This window comes from Pseudophryne corroboree, unplaced genomic scaffold (genome assembly GCF_028390025.1).
Source record: "Pseudophryne corroboree isolate aPseCor3 unplaced genomic scaffold, aPseCor3.hap2 scaffold_337, whole genome shotgun sequence".
Taxonomy (NCBI): domain Eukaryota; kingdom Metazoa; phylum Chordata; class Amphibia; order Anura; family Myobatrachidae; genus Pseudophryne; species Pseudophryne corroboree.
This window is the reverse complement of record NW_026970004.1, coordinates 296053-319501: the sequence shown is the minus strand read 5'-3', so window position 1 is coordinate 319501 and position 23449 is coordinate 296053. Positions and strand designations below refer to the sequence as shown.

The window sequence follows — 23449 nt, the reverse complement described above, 5'->3', positions numbered from 1 at the left end:
GCGACTGCCGTGATGTTGTCCGACTGGATCAACACCGGCTGACCCTGAAGCAGAGGTCTTGCCTGACTTAGGGCATTGTAAATGGCCCTTAGTTCCAGGATATTTATGTGAAGTGACGTTTCCATGCTTGACCACAAGCCCAGGAAATTTCTTCCCTGTGTGACTGCTCCCCAGCCTCTCAGGCTGGCATCCGTGGTCACCAGGACCCAATCCTGAATGCCGAATCTGCGGCCCTCTAGGAGATGAGCACTCTGTAACCACCACAGGAGAGACATCCTTGTCCTTGGAGACAGGGTTATCCGCTGATGCATTTGAAGATGCGATCCGGACCATTTGTCCAGCAGATCCCACTGAAAAGTTCTTGCATGGAATCTGCCGAATGGAATCGCTTCGTAAGAAGCCACCATCTTTCCCAGGACCATTGTGCATTGTACTGACACTTGGCCTGGTCTTAGGAGGTTCCTGACTATGTCGGATAACTCCTTGGCTTTCTCCTCCGGGAGAAACACCTTTTTCTGTACTGTGTCCAGAATCATCCCTAGGAACAGCAGACGTGTCGTCGGAATCAGCTGCGATTTTGGAATATTTAGAATCCATCCGTGCTGTCGTAGTACTACTTGAGATAGTGCTACTCCGACCTCTAACTGTTCTCTGGACCTTGCCTGCTTACTTTGTGCCTTCCAATGCACAATGCAAACTACAGGTAGTGCTGCAGGGCCCACACCCTTTTACTTGCCGTACAGAGTAGCTCTGGAGCTGTTACAGTGCCCAGCTGCTGCAAGAAATCAGCTTGAATGCTTCAGGGGCTGGGGCATAGCCAACATGAGCCCCACACCGAAGGAGGGTGGAGGTGTTTAATGCGAACTAGGGGTCATCCAAGCGCCGCAAAAGGCCGCCATGCCCTGCACGCCCCTTTTCTCTTTTCATATGCAGACGAGGGTTGAAGCCAACTTTGACCCACTGCTTGGATGACATCACCGTATGCAAATCCATCTGCTGCAGGCCTTCCCCCAGGAATGCTTGCACTAGTTGTTGCATTTGGTTTGTTGTTTGACCCACTGCTTGGATGACATCACCGTATGCAAATCCATCTGCTGCAGGCCTTCCCCCAGGAATGCTTGCACTAGTTGTTGCATTTGGTTTGTTGTTTGGGGGTGCTTCATTATTAGGCAGCCTTCTGCCCTCCCATGTTCATCTGAAAATTTGTGTTCTCCCTGCAGTTGTTGTCCCCAGATGAGAGTTCCCTTGTGCTGCCTCAGTTGAATCTCCTTTACTTGACAGAGATGTGCCTGAGCAGCGGCCCTCCCCAGCCCTATCCCAAATCATACTTATTTTGCATAGGAGATACCATGGTCATGAAGATTGTTCTCCCAGGGTGAGGTTCATTCATTGCATTCTGGGTATGCTGACCCCTGTGATTTCCCCAAATGTGGGAAACTCGACTGCATTATTTGTGGTAGTGGGGGACTGTGTTTGTGCTTTCCTCTGGTCAGCTCTGGTAAAAGTCAGATTTATTTGTCTCAGATCTTCCTCTAGCCTTGTTCTTCTTTCGAGAGTTCCCTTGTGCTGCCTCAGTTGGATCTCCTTCACTTGACAGGGGGGTACCCGAGCAGCGACCCTCCCCAGCTCTAGCCCAACTTCTACTTACCTGGCAGGTGAGATACTATGATCATGTAGGTGCTTCTCCCAGGGCAAGGCTCACCCATTGCACTCTGGGTGTGCTGCTCCTGCGATTTCCCCAAATGTGGGAAACTTGACTGCATAATTTGTGTTTCCCCTGGTCGGCTCTCATATAATTCAGATCTCTTTGTCTCAGGTCTCTCTCCAGCCTAGTTTGCTGTCTGTTTCAACTTCTCTTTTCTTGAGCCGCTCCCTTCTATGCCCTTGCGCACTATCCTGACTTCTCCCGTCTGCTTACTTTGTGCCTTCCAATGCACAATGCAAACAACAGGTAGTGCTGCAGGGCCCACACCCTTTTACTTGCCGTTCAGAGCAGCTCTGGAGCTGTTACAGTGCCCAGCTGCTGCAAGAAATCAGCTTGAATGCTTCAGGGGCTGGGGCATAGCCAACATGAGCCCCACACCGAAGGAGGGTGGAGGTGTTTAATGCGAACTAGGGGTCATCCAAGCGCCGCAAAAGGCCGCCATGCCCTGCACGCCCCTTTTCTCTTTTCATATGCAGATGAGGGTTGAAGCCAACTTTGACCCACTGCTTGGATGACATCACCGTATGCAAATCCGTCTTCTGCAGAACTTCCCCCAGGAATGCTTGCACTAGTTGTTGCATTTGGTTTGTTGTTTGGGGGTGCTTCAGTATTAGGCAGCCTTCTGCCCTCCCATGTTCATCTGAAAATATGTGTTCTCCCTGCAGTTGTTGTCCCCAGATGAGAGTTCCCTTGTGCTGCCTCAGTTGAATCTCCTTTACTTGACAGAGATGTGCCTGAGCAGCGGCCCTCCCCAGCCCTATCCAAAATCATACTTATTTTGCATAGGCGATACCATGGTCATGAAGATTGTTCTCCCAGGGTGAGGTTCATTCATTGCATTCTGGGTATGCTGACCCCTGTGATTTCCCCAAATGTGGGAAACTCGACTGCATTATTTGTGGTAGTGGGGGACTGTGTTTGTGCTTTCCTCTGGACAGCTCTGGTAAAAGTCAGATTTATTTGTCTCAGATCTTCCTCTAGCCTTGTTCTTCTTTCGAGAGTTCCCTTGTGCTGCCTCAGTTGGATCTCTTTCACTTGACAGGGGGGTGCCAGAGCAGCGACCCTCCTCAGCTCTAGCCCAACTCCTACTTACCTGCCAGGTGAGATACTTTGATCATGAAGGTGCTTCTCCCAGGGCAAGGCTCACCCATTGCACTCTGGGTGTGGTGCCCCTGCGATTTCCCCAAATGTGGGAAGCTTGACTGCATAATTTGTGTTTCCCCTGGTCAGCTCTCGTATAATTCAGATCTCTTTGTCTCAGGTCTCTCTCCAGCCTAGTTTGCTGTCTGTTTCCACTTCTTTTTTCATGAGCCCCTCCCTTTTATACCCTTGTGCACTATCCTGACTTCTCCTCCTGTCTGCTTACTTTGTGCCTTCCAATGCACAATGCAAACTACAGGTAGTGCTGCAGGGCCCACACCCTTTTACTTGCCGTACAGAGCAGCTCTGGAGCTGTTACAGTGCCCAGCTGCTGCAAGAAATCAGCTCGAATGCTTCAGGGGCTGGGGCATAGCCAACATGAGCCCCACACCGAAGGAGGGTGGAGGTGTTTAATGTGAACTAGGGGTCATCCAAGCGCCGCAAAAGGCCGCCATGCCCTGCACGCCCCTTTTCTCTTTTCATATGCAGACGAGGGTTGAAGCCAACTTTGACCCACTGCTTGGATGACATCACCGTATGCAAATCCATCTGCTGCAGGCCTTCCCCCAGGAATGCTTGCACTAGTTGTTGCATTTGGTTTGTTGTTTGGGGGTGCTTCAGTATTAAGCAGCCTTCTGCCCTCCCATGTTCATCTGAAAATATGTGTTCTCCCTGCAGTTGTTGTCCCCAGATGAGAGTTCCCTTGTGCTGCCTCAGTTGAATCTCCTTTACTTGACAGAGATGTGCCTGAGCAGCGGCCCTCCCCAGCCCTATCCCAAATCATACTTATTTTGCATAGGAGATACCATGGTCATGAAGATTGTTCTCCCAGGGTGAGGTTCATTCATTGTATTCTGGGTATGCTGACCCCTGTGATTTCCCCAAATGTGGGAAACTCGACTGCATTATTTGTGGTAGTGGGGGACTGTGTTTGTGCTTTCCTCTGGTCAGCTCTGGTAAAAGTCAGATTTATTTGTCTCAGATCTTCCTCTAGCCTTGTTCTTCTTTCGAGAGTTCCCTTGTGCTGCCTCAGTTGGATCTCTTTCACTTGACAGGGGGGTACCCGAGCAGCGACCCTCCCCAGCTCTAGCCCAACTCCTACTTACCTGCCAGGTGAGATACTATGATCATGAAGGTGCTTCTCCCAGGGCAAGGCTCACCCATTGCACTCTGATTTCCCCAAATGTGGGAAGCTTGACTGCATAATTTGTGTTTCCCCTGGTCGGCTCTCGTATAATTCAGATCTCTTTGTCTCAGGTCTCTCTCCAGCCTAATTTGCTGTCTGTTTCCACTTCTTTTTTCATGAGCCCCTCCCTTTTATACCCTTGTGCACTATCCTGACTTCTCCTCCTGTCTGCTTTCTTTGTGCCTTCCAATGCACAATGCAAACTACAGGTAGTGCTGCAGGGCCCACACCCTTTTACTTGCCGTACAGAGCAGCTCTGGAGCTGTTACAGTGCCCAGCTGCTGCAAGAAATCAGCTTGAATGCTTCAGGGGCTGGGGCATAGCCAACATGAGCCCCACACCGAAGGAGGGTGGAGGTGTTTAATGCGAACTAGGGGTCATCCAAGCGTCGCAAAAGGCCGCCATGCCCTGCACGCCCCTTTTCTCTTTTCATATGCAGACGAGGGTTGAAGCCAACTTTGACCCACTGCTTGGATGACATCACCGTATGCAAATCCATCTGCTGCAGGCCTTCCCCCAGGAATGCTTGCACTAGTTGTTGCATTTGGTTTGTTGTTTGGGGGTGCTTCAGTATTAGGCAGCCTTCTGCCCTCCCATGTTCATCTGAAAATATGTGTTCTCCCTGCAGTTGTTGTCCCCAGATGAGAGTTCCCTTGTGCTGCCTCAGTTGAATCTCCTTTACTTGACAGAGATGTGCATGAGCAGCGGCCCTCCCCAGCCCTATCCCAAATCATACTTATTTTGCATAGGAGATACCATGGTCATGAAGATTACTCTCCCAGGGTGAGGTTCATTCATTGCATTCTGGGTATGCTGACCCCTGTGATTTCCCCAAATGTGGGAAACGCGACTGCTTTATTTGTTGGTAGTGGGGGGACTGTGTTTGTGCTTTCTTCTGGTCAGCTCTGGTAAAAGTCAGATTTCTTTGTCTCAGATCTTCCTCTAGCCTTGTTCTTCTTTCGAGAGTTCCTTTGTGCTGCCTCAGTTGGATCTCCTTCACTTGACAGGGGGGTGCCCGAGCAGCGACCCTCCCCAGCTCTTGCCCAACTCCTACTTACCTGCCAGGTGAGATACTATGATCATGAAGGTGCTTCTCCCAGGGCAAGGCTCACCCATTGCACTCTGGGTGTGCTTCCCCTGCGATTTCCCCAAATGTGGGAAACTTGACTGCATAATTTGTGTTTCCCCTGGTCGGCTCTCGTATAATTCAGATCTCTTTGTCTCAGGTCTCTCTCCAGCCTAGTTTGCTGTCTGTTTCCACTTCTCTTTTCTTGAGCCGCTCCCTTCTATGCCCTTGCGCACTATCCTGACTTCTCCCGTCTGCTTACTTTGTGCCTTCCTACGCACAATGCGAACTACAGGTAGTGCTGCAGGGCCCACACCCTTTTAGTTGCCTTACAGAGCAGCTCTGGAGCTGTTACAGTGCCCAGCTGCTGCAAGAAATCAGCTTGAATGCTTCAGGGGCTGGGGCATAGCCAACATGAGCCCCACACCGAAGGAGGGTGGAGGTGTTTAATGCGAACTAGGGGTCATCCAAGCGCCGCAAAAGGCCGCCATGCCCTGCATAACCCTTTTCTCTTTTCATATGCAGATGAGGGTTCCAGCCAACTTTGGCCCACTGCTTGGATGACATCACCGTATGCAAATCCGTCTTCTGCAGACCTTCACCCAGGAATGCTTTTACTAGTTGTTGCATTTGGTTTGTTGTTTGGGGGTGCTTCAGTATAAGGCAGCCTTCTGTCCTCCCATGTTCATCTGAAAATATGTGTTCTCCCTGCAGTTGTTGTCCCCAGATGAGAGTTCCCTTGTGCTGCCTCAGTTGAATCTCCTTTACTTGACAGAGATGTGCCTGAGCAGCGGCCCTCCCCAGCCCTATCCCAAATCATACTTATTTTGCATAGGAGATACCATGGTCATGAAGATTGTTCTCCCAGGGTGAGGTTCATTCATTGCATTCTGGGTATGCTGACCCCTGTGATTTCCCCAAATTTGGGAAACTCGACTGCATTATTTGTGGTAGTGGGGGACTGTGTTTGTGCTTTCCTCTGGTCAGCTCTGGTAAAAGTCAGATTTCTTTGTCTCAGATCTTCCTCTAGCCTTGTTCTTCTTTCGAGAGTTTCCTTGTGCTGCCTCAGTTGGATCTCCTTCACTTGACAGGGGGGTGCCCGAGCAGCGACCCTCCCAAGCTCTAGCCCAACTCCTACTTACCTGCCAGGTGAGATACTATAATCAGGAAGGTGCTTCTCCCAGGGCAAGGCTCACCCATTGCACTCTGGGTGTGCTGCTCCTGCGATTTCCCCAAATGTGGGAAACTTGACTGCATAATTTGTGTTTCCCCTGGTCGGCTCTCGTATAATTCAGATCTCTTTGTCTCAGGTCTCTCTCCAGCCTAGTTTGCTGTCTGTTTCAACTTCTCTTTTCTTGAGCCGCTCCCTTCTATGCCCTTGCGCACTATCCTGACTTCTCCCGTCTGCTTACTTTGTGCCTTCCAATGCACAATGCAAACTACAGGTAGTGCTGCAGGGCCCACACCCTTTTACTTGCCGTTCAGAGCAGCTCTGGAGCTGTTACAGTGCCCAGCTGCTGCAATAAATCAGCTTGAATGCTTCAGGGGATGGGGCATGGCCAACATGAGCCCCACACCAAAGGAGGGTGGGGGTGTTTAATGCGAACTAGGGGTCATCCAAGCACCGCAAAAGGCCGCCATGCCCTGCACGCCCCTTTTCTCTTTTCATATGCAGATGAGGGTTGAAGCCAACTTTGACCCACTGCTTGGATGACATCACCGTATGCAAATCCGTCTTCTGCAGAACTTACCCCAGGAATGCTTGCACTAGTTGTTGCATTTGGTTTGTTGTTTGGGGGTGCTTCAGTATTAGGCAGCCTTCTGCCCTCCCATGTTCATCTGAAAATATGTGTTCTCCCTGCAGTTGTTGTCCCCAGATGAGAGTTCCCTTGTGCTGCCTCAGTTGAATCTCCTTTATTTGACAGAGATGTGCATGAGCAGCGGCCCTCCCCAGCCCTATCCCAAATCATACTTATTTTGCATAGGAGATACCATGGTCATGAAGATTACTCTCCCAGGGTGAGGTTCATTCATTGCATTCTGGGTATGCTGACCCCTGTGATTTCCCCAAATGTGGGAAACGCGACTGCTTTATTTGTTGGTAGTGGGGGACTGTGTTTGTGTTTTCCTCTGGTCAGCTCTGGTAAAAGTCAAATTTCTTTGTCTCAGATCTTCCTCTAGCCTTGTTCTTCTTTCGAGAGTTTCCTTGTGCTGCCTCAGTTGGATCTCCTTCACTTGACAGGGGGGTGCCCGAGCAGCGACCCTCCCCAGCTCTAGCCCAACTCCTACTTACCTGCCAGGTGAGATACTATGATCATGAAGGTGCTTCTCCCAGGGCAAGGCTCACCCATTGCACTCTGGGTGTGCTGCCCCTGCGATTTCCCCAAATGTGGGAAACTTGACTGCATAATTTGTGTTTCCCCTGGTCAGGTCTCGTATAATTCAGATCTCTTTGTCTCAGGTCTCTCTCCAGCCTAGTTTGCTGTCTGTTTCAACTTCTCTTTTCTTGAGCCGCTCCCTTTTATACCCTTGTGCACTATCCTGACTTCTCCTCCTGTCTGCTTACTTTGTGCCTTCCAATGCGCAATGCAAACTACAGGTAGTGCTGCAGGGCCCACACCCTTTTACTTGCCTAACAGAACAGCTCTGGAGCTGTTACAGTGCCAAGCTGCTGCAAGAAATCAGCTTGAATGCTTCAGGGGATGGGGCATGGCCAACATGAGCCCCACACCGAAGGAGGGTGGGGGTGTTTAATGCGAACTAAGGGTCATCCAAGCGCCGCAAAAGGCCGCCATGCCCTGCATACCCCTTTTCTCTTTTCATATGCAGATGAGGGTTCCAGCCAACTTTGGCCCACTGCTTGGATGACATCACCGTATGCAATTCCGTCTTCTGCAGAACTTCCCCCAGGAATGCTTGTAATAGTTGTTGCATTTGGTTTGTTGTTTGGGGGTGCTTCAGTATTAGGCAGCCTTCTGCCCTCCCATGTTCATCTGAAAATATGTGTTCTCCCTGCAGTTGTTGTCCCCAGATGAGAGTTTCCTTGTGCTGCCTCAGTTGAATCTCCTTTACTTGACAGAGATGTGCATGAGCAGCGGCCCTCCCCAGCCCTATCCCAAATCATACTTATTTTGCATAGGAGATACCATGGTCATGAAGATTGTTCTCCCAGGGTGAGGTTCATTCATTGCATTTTGGGTATGCTGACCCCTGTGATTTCCCCAAATGTGGGAAACTCGACTGCATTATTTGTGGTAGTGGGGGACTGTGTTTGTGCTTTCCTCTGGTCAGCTCTGGAAAAAGTCAGATTTCTTTGTCTCAGATCTTCCTCTAGCCTTGTTCTTCTTTCGAGAGTTCCCTTGTGCTGCCTCAGTTGGATCTCTTTCACTTGACAGGGGGGTGCCCGAACAGCGACTTTCCCCAGCTCTAGCCCAACTCCTACTTACCTGCCAGGTGAGATACTATGATCATGAAGGTGCTTCTCCCAGGGCAAGGCTCACCCATTGCACTCTGGGTGTGCTGCCCCTGCGATTTCCCCAAATGTGGGAAACTTGACTGCATAATTTGTGTTTCCCCTGGTCGGCTCTCGTATAATTCAGATCTCTTTGTCTCAGGTCTCTCTCCAGCCTAGTTTGCTGTCTGTTTCCACTTCTCTTTTCTTCAGCCGCTCCCTTCTATACCCTTGTGCACTATCCTGACTTCTCCTCCCATCTGCTTACTTTGTGCCTTCCAATGCACAATGCAAACTACAGGTAGTGCTGCAGGGCCCACACCCTTTTACTTGCCTTACAGAGCAGCTCTGGAGCTGTTACAGTGCCCAGCTGCTGCAAGAAATCAGCTTGAATGCTTCAGGGGCTGGGGCATGGCCAACATGAGCCCCACACCAAAGGAGGGTGGAGGTGTTTAATGCGAACTAGGGGTCATCCAAGCACCGCAAAAGGCCGCCATGCCCTGCACGCCCCTTTTCTCTTTTCATATGCAGATGAGGGTTGAAGCCAACTTTGACCCACTGCTTGGATGACATCACCGTATGCAAATCCGTCTTCTGCAGAACTTCCCCCAGGAATGCTTGGACTAGTTGTTGCATTTGGTTTGTTGTTTGGGGGTGCTTCAGTATTAGGCAGCCTTCTGCCCTCCCATGTTCATCTGAAAATATGTGTTCTCCCTGCAGTTGTTGTCCCCAGATGAAAGTTCCCTTGTGCTGCCTCAGTTGAATCTCCTTTACTTGACAGAGATGTGCATGAGCAGCGGCCCTCCCCAGCCCTATTCCAAATCATACTTATTTTGCATAGGAGATACCATGGTCATGAAGATTTTTCTCCCAGGGTGAGGTTCATTCATTGCATTTTGGGTATGCTGACCCCTGTGATTTCCCCAAATGTGGGAAACTTGACTGCATTATTTGTGGTAGTGGGAGACTGTGTTTGTGCTTTCCTCTGGTCAGCTCTGGTAAAAGTCAGATTTCTTTGTCTCAGATTTTCCTTTAGCCTTGTTCTTCTTTCGAGAGTTCCCTTGTGCTGCCTCAGTTGGATCTCCTTCACTTTACAGGGGGGTACCCGAGCAGCGACCCTCCCCAGCTCTAGCCCAACTCCTACTTACCTGCCAGGTGAGATACTATGATCATGAAGGTGCTTCTCCCAGGGCAAGGCTCACCCATTGTACTCTGGGTGTGCTGCTCCTGCGATTTCCCCAAATGTGGGAAACTTGACTGCATAATTTGTGTTTCCCCTGGTCGGCTCTCGTATAATTCAGATCTCTTTGTCACAGGTCTCTCTCCAGCCTAGTTTGCTGTCTGTTTCCACTTCTCTTTTCTTCAGCCGCTCCCTTCTATACCCTTGTGCACTATCCTGACTTCTCCTCCCGTCTGCTTACTTTGTGCCTTCCAATGCACAATGCAAACTACAGGTAGTGCTGCAGGGCCCACACCCTTTTACTTGCCTTACAGAGCAGCTCTGGAGCTGTTACAGTGCCCAGCTGCTGCAAGAAATCAGCTTGAATGCTTCAGGGGATGGGGCATGGCCAACATGAGCCCCACACCAAAGGAGGGTGGAGGTGTTTAATGCGAACTAGGGGTCATCCAAGCACCGCAAAAGGCCGCCATGCCCTGCACGCCCCTTTTCTCTTTTCATATGCAGATGAGGGTTGAAGCCAACTTTGACCCACTGCTTGGATGACATCACCGTATGCAAATCCGTCTTCTGCAGAACTTCCCCCAGGAATGCTTGCACTAGTTGTTGCATTTGGTTTGTTGTTTGGGGGTGCTTCAGTATTAGGCAGCCTTCTGCCCTCCCATGTTCATCTGAAAATATGTGTTCTCCCTGCAGTTGTTGTCCCAAGATGAGAGTTCCCTTGTGCTGCCTCAGTTGAATCTCCTTTACTTGACAGAGATGTGCATGAGCAGCGGCCCTCCCCAGCCCTATTCCAAATCATACTTATTTTGCATAGGAGATACCATGGTCATGAAGATTTTTCTCCCAGGGTGAGGTTCATTCATTGCATTTTGGGTATGCTGACCCCTGTGATTTCCCCAAATGTGGGAAACTTGACTGCATTATTTGTGGTAGTGGGAGACTGTGTTTGTGCTTTCCTCTGGTCAGCTCTGGTAAAAGTCAGATTTCTTTGTCTCAGATTTTCCTTTAGCCTTGTTCTTCTTTCGAGAGTTCCCTTGTGCTGCCTCAGTTGGATCTCCTTCACTTTACAGGGGGGTACCCGAGCAGCGACCCTCCCCAGCTCTAGCCCAACTCCTACTTACCTGCCAGGTGAGATACTATGATCATGAAGGTGCTTCTCCCAGGGCAAGGCTCACCCATTGTACTCTGGGTGTGCTGCTCCTGCAATTTCCCCAAATGTGGGAAACTTGACTGCATAATTTGTGTTTCCCCTGGTCGGCTCTCGTATAATTCAGATCTCTTTGTCTCAGGTCTCTCTCCAGCCTAGTTTGCTGTCTGTTTCCACTTCTCTTTTCTTCAGCCGCTCCCTTCTATACCCTTGTGCACTATCCTGACTTCTCCTCCCGTCTGCTTACTTTGTGCCTTCCAATGCACAATGCAAACTACAGGTAGTGCTGCAGGGCCCACACCCTTTTACTTGCCTTACAGAGCAGCTCTGGAGCTGTTACAGTGCCCAGCTGCTGCAAGAAATCAGCTTGAATGCTTCAGGGGCTGGGGCATAGCCAACATGAGCCCCACACCGAAGGAGGGTGGAGGTGTTTAATGCAAACTAGGGGTCAGACAAGCGCCGCAAAAGGCCACCATGCCCTGCACGCCCCTTTTCTGTTTTCATATGCAGAGGAGGGTTGAAGCCAACTTTGACCCACTGCTTGGATGACATCACCATATGCAAATCCATCTGCGGCAGGCCTTCCCTCAGGAATGCTTGCACTAGTTGTTGCATTTGGTTTGTTGTTTGGGGGTGCTTCAGTATTAGGCAGCCTTCTGCCCTCCCATGTTCATCTGAAAATATGTGTTCTCCCTGCAGTTGTTGTCCCAAGATGAGAGTTCCCTTTTGCTGCCTCAGTTGAATCTCCTTTACTTGACAGAGATGTGCATGAGCAGCGGCCCTCCCCAGCCCTATTCCAAATCATACTTATTTTGCATAGGAGATACCATGGTCATGAAGATTTTTCTCCCAGGGTGAGGTTCATTCATTGCATTTTGGGTATGCTGACCCCTGTGATTTCCCCAAATGTGGGAAACTTGACTGCATTATTTGTGGTAGTGGGGGACTGTGTTTGTGCTTTCCTCTGGTCAGCTCTGGTAAAAGTCAGATTTCTTTGTCTCAGATTTTCCTCTAGCCTTGTTCTTCTTTCGAGAGTTCCCTTGTGCTGCCTCAGTTGGATCTCCTTCACTTTACAGGGGGGTACCCGAGCAGCGACCCTCCCCAGCTCTAGCCCAACTCCTACTTACCTGCCAGGTGAGATACTATGATCATGAAGGTGCTTCTCCCAGGGCAAGGCTCACCCATTGCTCTGGGTGTGCTGCTCCTGCGATTTCCCCAAATGTGGGAAACTTGACTGCATAATTTGTGTTTCCCCTGGTCGGCTCTCGTATAATTCAGATCTCTTTGTCTCAGGTCTCTCTCCAGCCTAGTTTGCTGTCTGTTTCCACTTCTCTTTTCTTGAGCCGCTCCCTTCTATGCCCTTGCGCACTATCCTGACTTCTCCTCCTGTCTGCTTACTTTGTGCCTTCCAACGCACAATGCGAACTACAGGTAGTGCTGCAGGGCCCACACCCTTTTACTTGCCTTACAGAGCAGCTCTGGAGCTGTTACAGTGCCCAGCTGCTGCAAGAAATCAGCTTGAATGCTTCAGGGGCTGGGGCATAGCCAACATGAGCCCCACACCAAAGGAGGGTGGAGGTGTTTAATGCAAACTAGGGGTCAGCCAAGCGCCGCAAAAGGCCACCATGCCCTGCACGCCCCTTTTCTCTTTTCATATGCAGACGAGGGTTGAAGCCAACTTTGACCCACTGCTTGGATGACATCACCATATGCAAATCCATCTGCGGCAGGCCTTCCCCCAGGAATGCTTGCACTAGTTGTTGCATTTGGTTTGTTGTTTGGGGGTGCTTCAGTATTAGGCAGCCTTCTGCCCTCCCATGTTCATCTGAAAATATATGTTCTCCCTGCAGTTGTTGTCCCCAGATGAGAGTTCCCTTGTGTTGCCTCAGTTAAATCTCCTTTACTTGACAGAGATGTGCATGAGCAGCGGCCCTCCCCAGCCCTATTCCAAATCATACTTATTTTGCATAGGAGATACCATGGTCATGAAGATTTTTCTCCCAGGGTGAGGTTTATTCATTGCATTTTGGGTATGCTGACCCCTGTGATTTCCCCAAATGTGGGAAACTTGACTGCATTATTTGTGGTAGTGGGAGGCTGTGTTTGTGATTTCTTCTGGTCAGCTCTGGTAAAAGTCAGATTTCTTTGTCTCAGATTTTCCTTTAGCCTTGTTCTTCTTTCGAGAGTTCCCTTGTGCTGCCTCAGTTGGATCTCCTTCACTTTACAGGGGGGTACCCGAGCAGCGACCCTCCCCAGCTCTAGCCCAACTCCTACTTACCTGCCAGGTGAGATACTATGATCATGAAGGTGCTTCTCCCAGGGCAAGGCTCACCCATTGTACTCTGGGTGTGCTGCTCCTGCGATTTCCCCAAATGTGGGAAACTTGACTGCATAATTTGTGTTTCCCCTGGTCGGCTCTCGTATAATTCAGATCTCTTTGTCTCAGGTCTCTCTCCAGCCTAGTTTGCTGTCTGTTTCCACTTCTCTTTTCTTCAGCCGCTCCCTTCTATACCCTTGTGCACTATCCTGACTTCTCCTCCCGTCTGCTTACTTTGTGCCTTCCAATGCACAATGCAAACTACAGGTAGTGCTGCAGGGCCCACACCCTTTTACTTGCCTTACAGAGCAGCTCTGGAGCTGTTACAGTGGCCAGCTGCTGCAAGAAATCAGCTTGAATGCTTCAGGGGCTGGGGCATAGCCAACATGAGCCCCACACCGAAGGAGGGTGGAGGTGTTTAATGCAAACTAGGGGTCAGTCAAGCGCCGCAAAAGGCCACCATGCCCTGCACGCCCCTTTTCTGTTTTCATATGCAGACGAGGGTTGAAGCCACCTTTGACCAACTGCTTGGATGACATCACCACAAATCCATCTGCGGCAGGCCTTCCCCCAGGAATGCTTGCACTAGTTGTTGCATTTGGTTTGTTGTTTGGGGGTGCTTCAGTATTAGGCAGCCTTCTGCTCCACCCTCCTTTGGTGTGGGGCTCATGTTGGCCATGTCCCATCCCCTGAAGCATTCAAGCAGATTTCTTGCAGCAGCTGGGCACTGTAACAGCTCCAGAGACGCTCTGTAAGGCAAGTAAAAGGGTGTGGGCCCTGCAGCACTACCTGTAGTTTGCATTGTGCATTGGAAGGCACAAAGTAAGCAGACGGGAGGAGAAGTCAGGATAGTGCACAAGGGTATAGAAGGGAGCGGCTGAAGAAAAGAGAAGTGGAAACAGACAGCAAACTAGGCTGGAGAGAGATCTGAGACAAAGAGATCTGAATTATACGAGAGCCGACCAGGGGAAACACAAATTATGCAGTCAAGTTTCCCACATTTGGGGAAATCGCAGGGGCAGCACACCCAGAGTGCAATGGGTGAGCCTTGCCCTGGGAGAAGCACCTTCATGATCATAGTATCTCACCTGGCAGGTAAGTAGGAGTTGGGCTAGAGCTGGGGAGGGTCGCTGCTCGGGCACCCCCCTGTTAAGTGAAGGAGATCCAACTGAGGCAGCACAAGGGAACTCTCGAAAGAAGAACAAGGCTAAAGGAAAATCTGAAACAAAGAAATCTGACTTTTACCAGAGCTGACCAGAAGAAATCACAAACACAGCCTCCCACTACCACAAATAATGCAGTCGAGTTTCCCACATTTGGGGAAATCACAGGGGTCAGCATACCCAAAATGCAATGAATGAACCTCACCCTGGGAGAAAAATCTTCATGACCATGGTATCTCCTATGCAAAATAAGTATGATTTGGAATAGGGCTGGGGAGGGCCGCTGCTCATGCACATCTCTGTCAAGTAAAGGAGATTCAACTGAGGCAGCACAAGGGAACTCTCATCTTGGGACAACAACTGCAGGGAGAACATATATTTTCAGATGAACATGGGAGGGCAGAAGGCTGCCTAATACTGAAGCACCCCCAAACAACAAACCAAATGCAACAACTAGTGCAAGCATTCCTGGGGGAAGGCCTGCCGCAGATGGATTTGCATATGGTGATGTCATCCAAGCAGTTGGTCAAAGTTGGCTTCAACCCTCGTCTGCATATGAAAAGAGAAAAGGGGCGTGCAGGGCATGGTGGCCTTTTGCGGCGCTTGGCTGACCCCTAGTTTGCATTAAACACCTCCACCCTCCTTTGGTGTGGGGCTCATGTTGGCTGTGCCCCAGCCCCTGAAGCATTCAAGCTGAATTCTTGCAGCAGCTGGGCACTGTAACAGCTCCAGAGCTGCTCTGTAAGGCAAGTAAAAGGGTGTGGGCCCTGCAGCACTACCTGTAGTTCGCAGATGGATTTGCCGCCATAGAATGCGCCTGCTGAATCGTGTTACAGATCCAGAGAGCAATAGTCTGCTTTGAAGCAGGGGTGCCAATCTTGTTGGCTGCATACAGGACAAACAGTGCTTCTGTTTTTCTGACTCTAGCCGTTCTGGCCACGTAAATTTTCAAAGCCCTGACCACATCAAGGGACTCGGAATCCTCCAAGTCACGCGTAGCCACAGGCATCACAATAGGTTGGTTCATATGAAAGGATGATTCCACTTTTAGCAGGAATTGAGGACGGGTCTGCAATTCCGCTGCCACCGCGCTACAACCCCGGCCGACGCAATTGCCGGTCTGAGTAAGGTACCAGAATGTGTGTAAATGGACTTTAGGGTAACCTCCTGCTTGCGGTCAGCAGGGTCCCTGATGGTAGCCGTATCCTGGGATGGCAGCGCTACCTTTTTGGATAAGCGTGTCAATGCTTTATCCACCCTAGGGGAGGATTCCCACCGTATCCTGTCCATTGGCGGGAAAGGATACGCCATAAGAATCCTTTTGGGAATCTGCAGCTTTTTGTCTGGAGATTCCCAAGCTTTTTCACATAATTCGTTCAACTCATGTGAGGGGGGAAAGGTTATCTCAGGTTTCTTTCCCTTATACATGTGTACCCTCGTGTCAGGGACAGGGGACTCTGTGATGTGCAAAACATCTTTTAGTGCAATAATCATATATCGAATACATTTAGCCAATTTTGGCTGTAACTTTGCATCATCGTAGTCGACACTGGAGTCAGAATCCGTGTCGGTATCTGTGTCAACTATTTGGGATAGTGGGCGCTTTTGAGACCCCGAAGGTCCCTGCGACATAGGGACAGGCATGGGTTGACTCCCTGACTGTTCCCTAGCTTCAGCTTTGTCTAATCTCTTGTGTAATAAGTTTACATTAGCACTTAAAACATTCCACATATCCATCCAGTCAGGTGTCGGCGTTGTCGATGGAGACACCACATTAATTTGCTCCTGCTCCTCTCTAGGAGAGCCTTCTACCTCAGACATGTCGACACACGTGTACCGACACACCATACACTCAGGGAATCCTCTTATCTGAGGACAGTTCCCCAACAAGGCCCTTTGGAGAGACAGAGAGAGAGAGTATGCCAGCACACACCCCAGCGCTATATGACCCAGGAAAAAAACACAATAATTTTATGTTTACCCAGTAGCGCTGTATTTCCATATATATATGCGCCTAATTATGTGCCCCCCTCTTCTTTAAGACCCTCTTTCTACCGTGGTATAAGCAGGGGAGAGTCCATGGAGCTTCCCCTCAGCGGTGCTGTGGAGAAAATGGCGCTGGTGAGTGCTGAGGGAGAAGCCCCACCCCCTCTGCGACGGGCTTCTGTCCCGCTCAAATATAGTAAAAAAAAGGCGGGGGCTCTTATATATATATACAGTGCCTAGCTGCATATATATTTATTTTGCCAAAGAGAGGTCTATATTGCTGCCCAGGGCGTCCCCCCTGCGCCCTTCACCCTTACACTGACTGCCGTGTGAGAGGTGTATGGGAGCAATGGAGCACAGCTTTACTGCTGTGCGTTACCTCAGTGAAGATCATGAAGTCTTCCGCCGCCTCTGAAGTCTTCTTTTCTTCTCATACTCACCCGGCTTCTATCTTCCGGCTCTGCGAGGGGGACGGCGGCGCGGCGCTGGGACGGACGGCGAGGGTGAGACCTGCGTACCGATACCTCTGGAGCTAATGCTGTACAGTAGCCTAAGAAGCAGAGCCTATCAACTCACAGAAGTAGGTGTGCGTCTCTCCCCTCCGCCCCTCGATGCAGGGAGTCTGTTGCCAGCAGGCTCCCTGAAAATAAAAAAATCTAACAAATATACTTTCTGTCAGGAAACTCAGGAGAGCTCCCTGAAAAGCACCCAGTCTCCTCTGGGCACAGTAGTAAACTGAGGTCTGGAGGAGGGGCATAGAGGGAGGAGCCAGTGCACACCCAGATCTAAAGTCTTTCTTAAAGTGCCCATGTCTCCTGCGGAGCCCGTCTATCCCCCATGGTCCTTACGGAGTCCCCAGCATCCTCTAGGACGTAAGAGAAAAATTATGCTGGCAGAAAAATCCAATTGAGTGATTAAACAGCTCCAGAGCTGCTCTGTAAGGCAAGTAAAAGGGTGTGGGCCCTGCAGCACTACCTGTAGTTTGCATTGTGCATTGGAAGCCTAGTTTGCTGTCTGTTTCCACTTCTTTTTTCTTGAGCCCCTCCCGTCTATACCCTTGTGCACTATCCTGACTTCTCTTCCCGTCTGCTTACTTTGTGCCTTCCAAAGCACAATGCAAACTACAGGTAGTGCTGCAGGGCCCACACCCTTTTACTTGCCTTACAGAGCAGCTCTTGAGCTGTTACAGTGCCCAGCTGCTGCAAGAAATCAGCGTGAATGCTTCAGGGGCTGGGGCATGGCCAACATGAGCCCCACACCGAAGGAGGGTGGGGGTGTTTAATGCGAACTAGGGGTCTCGCACAATGCGAACTACAGGTAGTGCTGCAGGGCCCACACCCTTTTACTTGCCTTACAGAGCAGCTCTGGAGCTGTTACAGTGCCCAGCTGCTGCAAGAAATGTGAACTAGGGGTCATCCAAGTGCCGCAAAAGGCCGCCATGCCCTGCACGCCCCTTTTCTCTTTTCATATGCAGACGAGGGTTGAAGCCAACTTTGACCCACTGCTTGGATGACATCGCCATATGCAAATCCATCTGCTGCAGGCCTTCCCCCAGGAATGCTTGCACTAGTTGTTGCATTTGGTTTGTTGTTTGGGGGTGCTTCAGTATTAGGCAGCCTTCTGCCCTCCCATGTTCATCTGAAAATATGTGTTCTCCCTGCAGTTGTTGTCCCCAGATGAGAGTTCCCTTGTGCTGCCTCAGTTGAATCTCCTTTACTTGACAGAGATGTGCCTGAGCAGCGGCCCTCCCCAGCCCTATCCCAAATCATACTTATTTTGCATAGGAGATACCATGGTCATGAAGACTGTTCTCCCAGGGAGCGGTTCATTCATTGCATTCTGGGTATGCTGACCCCTGTGATTTCCCCAAATGTGGGAAACTCGACTGCATTATTTAATGCGAACTAGGGGTCATCCAAGCACCGCAAAAGGCCGCCATGCCCTGCATACCCCTTTTCTCTTTTCATAAGCAGACGAGGTTTGAAGCCAACTTTGACCCACTGCTTGGATGACATCACTTGCTGCCTTTCCAATGAAGCAAGTTTAATTTAATAATAGGTGAAAAACCATCCCTACAAAGATGTTAATCAGATACTTGGCTTTGTGGACACTTTTCAGAGCACAAATTTGTTAGCATAAAATAAAGCCAGAAAATGAAGAGCTGTTTAATCACTCAATTGGATTTTTCTGCCAGCATATTTCTTTTTCTCTGCAACCCACTGCTAAATTGTGCTTCCTAGCTGTTTTTATAAAATCACTGAATCAAATCTAACTCTGATTACATCAGAGAAGGCCAGGTACCCTACACCATAACAGGGGGTTTGAAATTTTGACTTGTCTACTTAAAGATCACCAAAATCTGATAACAAGGTCAATTAAGTCTCTGGGTGGGTTGAACCACCAACCTTTTGGTTAATAGCCTTACACACTAACTGATTGCGCCACAGCAACACTTTGCGAAAGTCCATACTGACAAAGGCTAATAAGCATTCATCTAGAACGATTCCTAGAAACATTTTAAAAAGTCAATAATGTGGAGAGTTTTTGTAAGATGTTTCTTCCATCAACCAATGAAGAAACACATTGGTACTTTCCCATGATGAGTGAGTGCTTCAGGATCTTTTGCACTTACATGTGCAGCAGAGTACTGTAATGGAAGTGCTGGGTCCATAACCCAGAGGTAGGCAGATTGAAACTATCCTCTGCTATATGCATTTTTTTTTGTTAATTAAAGTAATCCAAAACTGGGATTGATATTTTTGCTCTTTTATTTTTACTTAAAGTACAATAACTTTTACCATTTTAATTTGTTTTAATAGTATATTGACAGTATTGTTTTCTTTCAAAAATCCAATTAATTTTCTTTACCCGATTATTAAAATGGTAATTGACAAAAACAAACTACATTGTCACCAGAAGAGCAATACAAAATGTACAAGTGATATATTAAAATCATCTTTCCAGCTTGAATTTCAATGATGCATTGGGGCAACGATTTTGTGAGAAACATCTTCACCCTTAAATAAAGATTTTCTTAATTCCTTACCTGTGTGCTAATTAGATATCACCTTGTTTTCATATTAAACAGACTTCCACATGAGAAAACAGCAAAGATGCAGTGGCGTTAATGTTTCCTGGTGTCAACCTGTATTATTTCCGTAGATATTGAAATGAGGATGCATCTTGCTGCCTTTCCAATGAAGCAAGTTTAATTTAGTAATAGGTGAAAAACCATCCCTACAAAGATGTTAATCAGATACTTGGCTTTGTGGACACTTTTCTGAGAACAAATTTGTTATCATAAAAATAAAGCCAGAAAATGAAGAGCTGTTTAATCACTCAATTGGATTTTTCTGCCAGCATTTTTCTTTTTCTCTGCAACCCACTGCTAAATTGTGCTTCCTAGCTGTTTTTTTTATAAAATCACTTAATCAAATCTAACTCTGATTACATCAGAGAAGGCCAGGTACCCTACACCATAAGAGGGGGTTTGCAATTTTGACTTGTCTACTTAAATATCACCAAAATCTGATCACAAGGTCAATTACGTCCCTGGGTGGGATTGAACCACCAACCTTTTGATAAATAGCTGAACACACTAACCGATTGCGCCACAGAGACACTTTGCAGAAAATACATACTGACAAAGACTAATAAGCATTCATCTAGAACGTTTCCTAGAAAAACTTTAAAAAGTCAATAATCTGGAGAGTTTTTGTAAGATGTTTCTTCCAGCAACCAATGAAGAAACACATTGGTACTTTCGCATGATGAGTGAGTGCTTCAGGATCTCTTGCACTTACATGTGCAGCAGAGTACTGCAATGGAAGCATGCTGGGCCCATAACCCAGAGGTAGGCAGATTGAAACTATCCTTTGCTATATGCATTATTTTTTTGTACATTAAAGTAATTCATAACTGGGATTGATATTTTAGCTTTTATTTTTACTTAAAGTACAATAACTTTTACCATTTTAATTTGTTTTAATAGTATATTGACAGTATTGTTTTCTTTCAAAAATCCAAGCCACTGCATCTTTGCTGTTTTCTCATATGGAAGTCTGTTTAATGTGAAAACAAGGTGATATCTAATTAGCACACAGGTAAGGAATTAAGAAAATCTTTATTTAAGGGTGAAGATGTTTCTCACAAAATCGTTGCCCCAATGCATCATTGAAATTCAAGCTGGAAAGATGATTTTAATATATCACTTGTACATTTTGTATTGCTCTTCTGGTGACAATGTAGTTTGTTTTTGTCAATTACCATTTTAATAATCGGGTAAAGAAAATTAATTGGATTTTTGAAAGAAAACAATACTGTCAATATACTATTAAAACAAATTAAAATGGTAAAAGTTATTGTACTTTAAGTAAAAATAAAAGCTAAAATATCAATCCCAGTTTTGGATTACTTTAATGAACAAAAAAAAATGCATATAGCAAAGGATAGTTTCAATCTGCCTACCTCTGGGTTATGGGCCCAGCATGCTTCCAGTGCAGTACTCTGCTACACATGTAAGTGCAAGAGATCCTGAAGCACTCACTCATCATGCGAAAGTACCAATGTGTTTCTTCATTGGTTGCTGGAAGAAACATCTTACAAAAACTCTCCAGATTATTGACTTTTTAAAGTTTTTCTAGGAAACGTTCTAGATGAATGCTTATTAGTCTTTGTCAGTATGTACTTTTTGCAAAGTGTCTCTGTGGCGCAATCGGTTAGTGTGTTCAGCTATTAATCAAAAGGTTGGTGGTTCAATCCCACCCAGGGACGTAATTGACCTTGTGATCAGATTTTGGTGATATTTAAGTAGACAAGTCAAAATTGCAAACCCCCTCTTATGGTGTAGGGTACCTGGCCTTCTCTGATGTAATCAGAGTTAGATTTGATTAAGTGATTTTATAAAAAAACAGCTAGGAAGCACAATTTAGCAGTGGGTTGCAGAGAAAAAGAAAAATGCTGGCAGAAAAATCCAATTGAGTGATTAAACAGCTCTTCATTTTCTGGCTTTATTTTTATGATAACAAATTTGTTCTCTGAAAAGTGTCCACAAAGCCAAGTATCTGATTAACATCTTTGTAGGGATGGTTTTTCACCTATTACTAAATTAAACATGCTTCATTGGAAAGGCAGCAAGATGCATCCTCATTTCAATATCTACGGAAATAATACAGGTTGACACCAGGAAACATTAACGCCACTGCATCTTTGCTGTTTTCTCATGTGGAAGTCTGTTTAATGTGAAAACAAGGTGATATCTAATTAGCACACAGGTAAGGAATTAAGAAAATCTTTATTTAAGGGTGAAGATGTTTCTCACAAAATCGTTGCCCCAATGCATCATTGAAATTCAAGCTGGAAAGATGATTTTAATATATCACTTGTACATTTTGTATTGCTCTTCTGGTGACAATGTAGTTTGTTTTTGTCAATTACCATTTTAATAATCGGGTAAAGAAAATTAATTGGATTTTTGAAAGAAAACAATACTGTCAATATACTATTAAAACAAATTAAAATGGTAAAAGTTATTGTACTTTAAGTAAAAATAAAAGAGCAAAAATGTCAATCCCAGTTTTGGATTACTTTAATTAACAAAAAAAAATGCATATAGCAGAGGATAGTTTCAATCTGCCTACCTCTGGGTTATGGACCCAGCATGCTTCCATTACAGTACTCTGCTGCACATGTAAGTGCAAGAGATCCTGAAGCACTCACTCATCATGGGAAAGTACCAATGTGTTTCTTCATTGGTTGATGGAAGAAACATCTTACAAAAACTCTCCAGATTATTGACTATTTAAAGTTTTTATAGGAAACGTTCTAGATGAATGCTTATTAGCCTTTGTCAGTATGTACTTTTGAAAAGTATCGCTGTGGCGCAATCAGTTAGTGTGTACGGCAATTAACCAAAAGGTTGGTGGTTCAATCCCACCCAGGGACGTAATTGACCTTGTTATCAGATTTTGTTGATCTTTAAGTAGACAAGTCAAAATTTCGAATACCCCTGTTATGGTGTAGGGTACCTGGCCTTCTCTGATGTAATCAGAATTAGATTTGATTCAGTGATTTTATAAAAACAGCTAGGAAGCACAATTTAGCAGTGGGTTGCAGAGAAAAAGAAATATGCTGGCAAAAAAATCCAATTGAGTGATTAAACAGCTCTTCATTTTCTGGCTTTATTTTTATGCTAACAAATTTGTTCTCTGAAAAGTGTCCACAAAGCCAAGTATCTGATTAACATCTTTGTAGGGATGGTTTTTCACCTATTACTAAATTAAACTTGCTTCATTGGAAAGGCAGCAAGATGCATCCTCATTTCAATATCTACTGAAATAATACAGGTTGACACCAGGAAACATCAACGCCACTGCATCCTTGCTGCTTTCTCATGTGGAAGTCTGTTTAATGTGAAAACAAGGAGATATCTAATTAGCACACAGGTAAGGAATTAAGAAAATCTTTATTTAAGGGTGAAGATGTTTCTCACAAAATCGTTGCCCCAATGCATCATTGAAATTCAAGCTGGAAAGATGATTTTAATATATCACTTGTACATTTTGTATTGCTCTTCTGGTGACAATGTAGTTTGTTTTTGTCAATTACCATTTTAATAATCGGGTAAAGAAAATTAATTGGATTTTTGAAAGAAAACAATACTGTCAATATACTATTAAAACAAATTAAAATGGTAAAAGTTATTGTACTTTAAGTAAAAATAAAAGAGCAAAAATATCAATCCCAGTTTTGGATTACTTTAATTAACAAAAAAAAATGCATATAGCAGAGGATAGTTTCAATCTGCCTACCTCTGGGTTATGGACCCAGCATGCTTCCATTACAGTACTCTGCTGCACATGTAAGTGCAAGAGATCCTGAAGCACTCACTCATCATGGGAAAGTACCAATGTGTTTCTTCATTGGTTGATGGAAGAAACATCTTACAAAAACTCTCCACATTATTGACTTTTTAAAATGTTTCTAGGAATCGTTCTAGATGAATGCTTATTAGCCTTTGTCAGTATCTACTTTTGCAAAGTGTTGCTGTGGTGCAATCAGTTAGTGTGTAAGGCTATTAACCAAAAGGTTGGTGGTTCAATTCCACCCA

The 23449-nt window shown here is 46.8% G+C and overlaps 22 non-coding genes and 2 pseudogenes across 22 annotated transcripts; 22 read left to right on the top strand and 2 right to left on the bottom strand.

The window, feature by feature from the left end:
- Nucleotides 1-1324: 1324 nt before the first annotated feature.
- Nucleotides 1325-1488, top strand: LOC135019851 (U1 spliceosomal RNA). Its single transcript, XR_010217359.1, has one exon. It is a non-coding gene; the product is annotated as a U1 spliceosomal RNA (small nuclear RNA).
- Nucleotides 1489-1640: 152 nt separating this feature from the next.
- LOC135019767 (U1 spliceosomal RNA) lies at nucleotides 1641-1782 on the top strand (annotated as a pseudogene).
- A 692-nt stretch (nucleotides 1783-2474) lies between these two features.
- On the top strand, nucleotides 2475-2638 carry LOC135019703 (U1 spliceosomal RNA). The gene has a single exon (XR_010217224.1). It is a non-coding gene; the product is annotated as a U1 spliceosomal RNA (small nuclear RNA).
- Nucleotides 2639-2790: 152 nt separating this feature from the next.
- Nucleotides 2791-2953, top strand: LOC135019885 (U1 spliceosomal RNA). The gene has a single exon (XR_010217384.1). It is a non-coding gene; the product is annotated as a U1 spliceosomal RNA (small nuclear RNA).
- Nucleotides 2954-3627: 674 nt separating this feature from the next.
- On the top strand, nucleotides 3628-3791 carry LOC135020008 (U1 spliceosomal RNA). Its single transcript, XR_010217501.1, has one exon. It is a non-coding gene; the product is annotated as a U1 spliceosomal RNA (small nuclear RNA).
- Nucleotides 3792-4763: 972 nt separating this feature from the next.
- LOC135019773 (U1 spliceosomal RNA) lies at nucleotides 4764-4929 on the top strand. The gene has a single exon (XR_010217288.1). It is a non-coding gene; the product is annotated as a U1 spliceosomal RNA (small nuclear RNA).
- A 152-nt stretch (nucleotides 4930-5081) lies between these two features.
- LOC135019791 (U1 spliceosomal RNA) lies at nucleotides 5082-5244 on the top strand. Its single transcript, XR_010217305.1, has one exon. It is a non-coding gene; the product is annotated as a U1 spliceosomal RNA (small nuclear RNA).
- A 671-nt stretch (nucleotides 5245-5915) lies between these two features.
- Nucleotides 5916-6079, top strand: LOC135020004 (U1 spliceosomal RNA). Its single transcript, XR_010217497.1, has one exon. It is a non-coding gene; the product is annotated as a U1 spliceosomal RNA (small nuclear RNA).
- Nucleotides 6080-6231: 152 nt separating this feature from the next.
- Nucleotides 6232-6394, top strand: LOC135019826 (U1 spliceosomal RNA). Its single transcript, XR_010217335.1, has one exon. It is a non-coding gene; the product is annotated as a U1 spliceosomal RNA (small nuclear RNA).
- Nucleotides 6395-7065: 671 nt separating this feature from the next.
- Nucleotides 7066-7230, top strand: LOC135019793 (U1 spliceosomal RNA). Its single transcript, XR_010217307.1, has one exon. It is a non-coding gene; the product is annotated as a U1 spliceosomal RNA (small nuclear RNA).
- Nucleotides 7231-7382: 152 nt separating this feature from the next.
- On the top strand, nucleotides 7383-7545 carry LOC135019784 (U1 spliceosomal RNA). Its single transcript, XR_010217299.1, has one exon. It is a non-coding gene; the product is annotated as a U1 spliceosomal RNA (small nuclear RNA).
- Nucleotides 7546-8219: 674 nt separating this feature from the next.
- Nucleotides 8220-8383, top strand: LOC135019701 (U1 spliceosomal RNA). The gene has a single exon (XR_010217222.1). It is a non-coding gene; the product is annotated as a U1 spliceosomal RNA (small nuclear RNA).
- Nucleotides 8384-8535: 152 nt separating this feature from the next.
- Nucleotides 8536-8698, top strand: LOC135019778 (U1 spliceosomal RNA). Its single transcript, XR_010217293.1, has one exon. It is a non-coding gene; the product is annotated as a U1 spliceosomal RNA (small nuclear RNA).
- A 674-nt stretch (nucleotides 8699-9372) lies between these two features.
- Nucleotides 9373-9536, top strand: LOC135019733 (U1 spliceosomal RNA). Its single transcript, XR_010217253.1, has one exon. It is a non-coding gene; the product is annotated as a U1 spliceosomal RNA (small nuclear RNA).
- A 152-nt stretch (nucleotides 9537-9688) lies between these two features.
- On the top strand, nucleotides 9689-9851 carry LOC135019819 (U1 spliceosomal RNA). Its single transcript, XR_010217330.1, has one exon. It is a non-coding gene; the product is annotated as a U1 spliceosomal RNA (small nuclear RNA).
- A 674-nt stretch (nucleotides 9852-10525) lies between these two features.
- On the top strand, nucleotides 10526-10689 carry LOC135019732 (U1 spliceosomal RNA). Its single transcript, XR_010217252.1, has one exon. It is a non-coding gene; the product is annotated as a U1 spliceosomal RNA (small nuclear RNA).
- A 152-nt stretch (nucleotides 10690-10841) lies between these two features.
- Nucleotides 10842-11004, top strand: LOC135019802 (U1 spliceosomal RNA). Its single transcript, XR_010217315.1, has one exon. It is a non-coding gene; the product is annotated as a U1 spliceosomal RNA (small nuclear RNA).
- A 674-nt stretch (nucleotides 11005-11678) lies between these two features.
- Nucleotides 11679-11842, top strand: LOC135019713 (U1 spliceosomal RNA). Its single transcript, XR_010217234.1, has one exon. It is a non-coding gene; the product is annotated as a U1 spliceosomal RNA (small nuclear RNA).
- A 152-nt stretch (nucleotides 11843-11994) lies between these two features.
- LOC135019882 (U1 spliceosomal RNA) lies at nucleotides 11995-12155 on the top strand. The gene has a single exon (XR_010217381.1). It is a non-coding gene; the product is annotated as a U1 spliceosomal RNA (small nuclear RNA).
- Nucleotides 12156-12829: 674 nt separating this feature from the next.
- LOC135019747 (U1 spliceosomal RNA) lies at nucleotides 12830-12993 on the top strand. Its single transcript, XR_010217267.1, has one exon. It is a non-coding gene; the product is annotated as a U1 spliceosomal RNA (small nuclear RNA).
- A 152-nt stretch (nucleotides 12994-13145) lies between these two features.
- LOC135019818 (U1 spliceosomal RNA) lies at nucleotides 13146-13308 on the top strand. The gene has a single exon (XR_010217329.1). It is a non-coding gene; the product is annotated as a U1 spliceosomal RNA (small nuclear RNA).
- An 824-nt stretch (nucleotides 13309-14132) lies between these two features.
- Nucleotides 14133-14295, bottom strand: LOC135019777 (U1 spliceosomal RNA). The gene has a single exon (XR_010217292.1). It is a non-coding gene; the product is annotated as a U1 spliceosomal RNA (small nuclear RNA).
- A 152-nt stretch (nucleotides 14296-14447) lies between these two features.
- LOC135019749 (U1 spliceosomal RNA) lies at nucleotides 14448-14611 on the bottom strand. The gene has a single exon (XR_010217269.1). It is a non-coding gene; the product is annotated as a U1 spliceosomal RNA (small nuclear RNA).
- A 3497-nt stretch (nucleotides 14612-18108) lies between these two features.
- LOC135019897 (U1 spliceosomal RNA) lies at nucleotides 18109-18287 on the top strand (annotated as a pseudogene).
- The last annotated feature ends 5162 nt before the right edge of the window (nucleotides 18288-23449 follow it).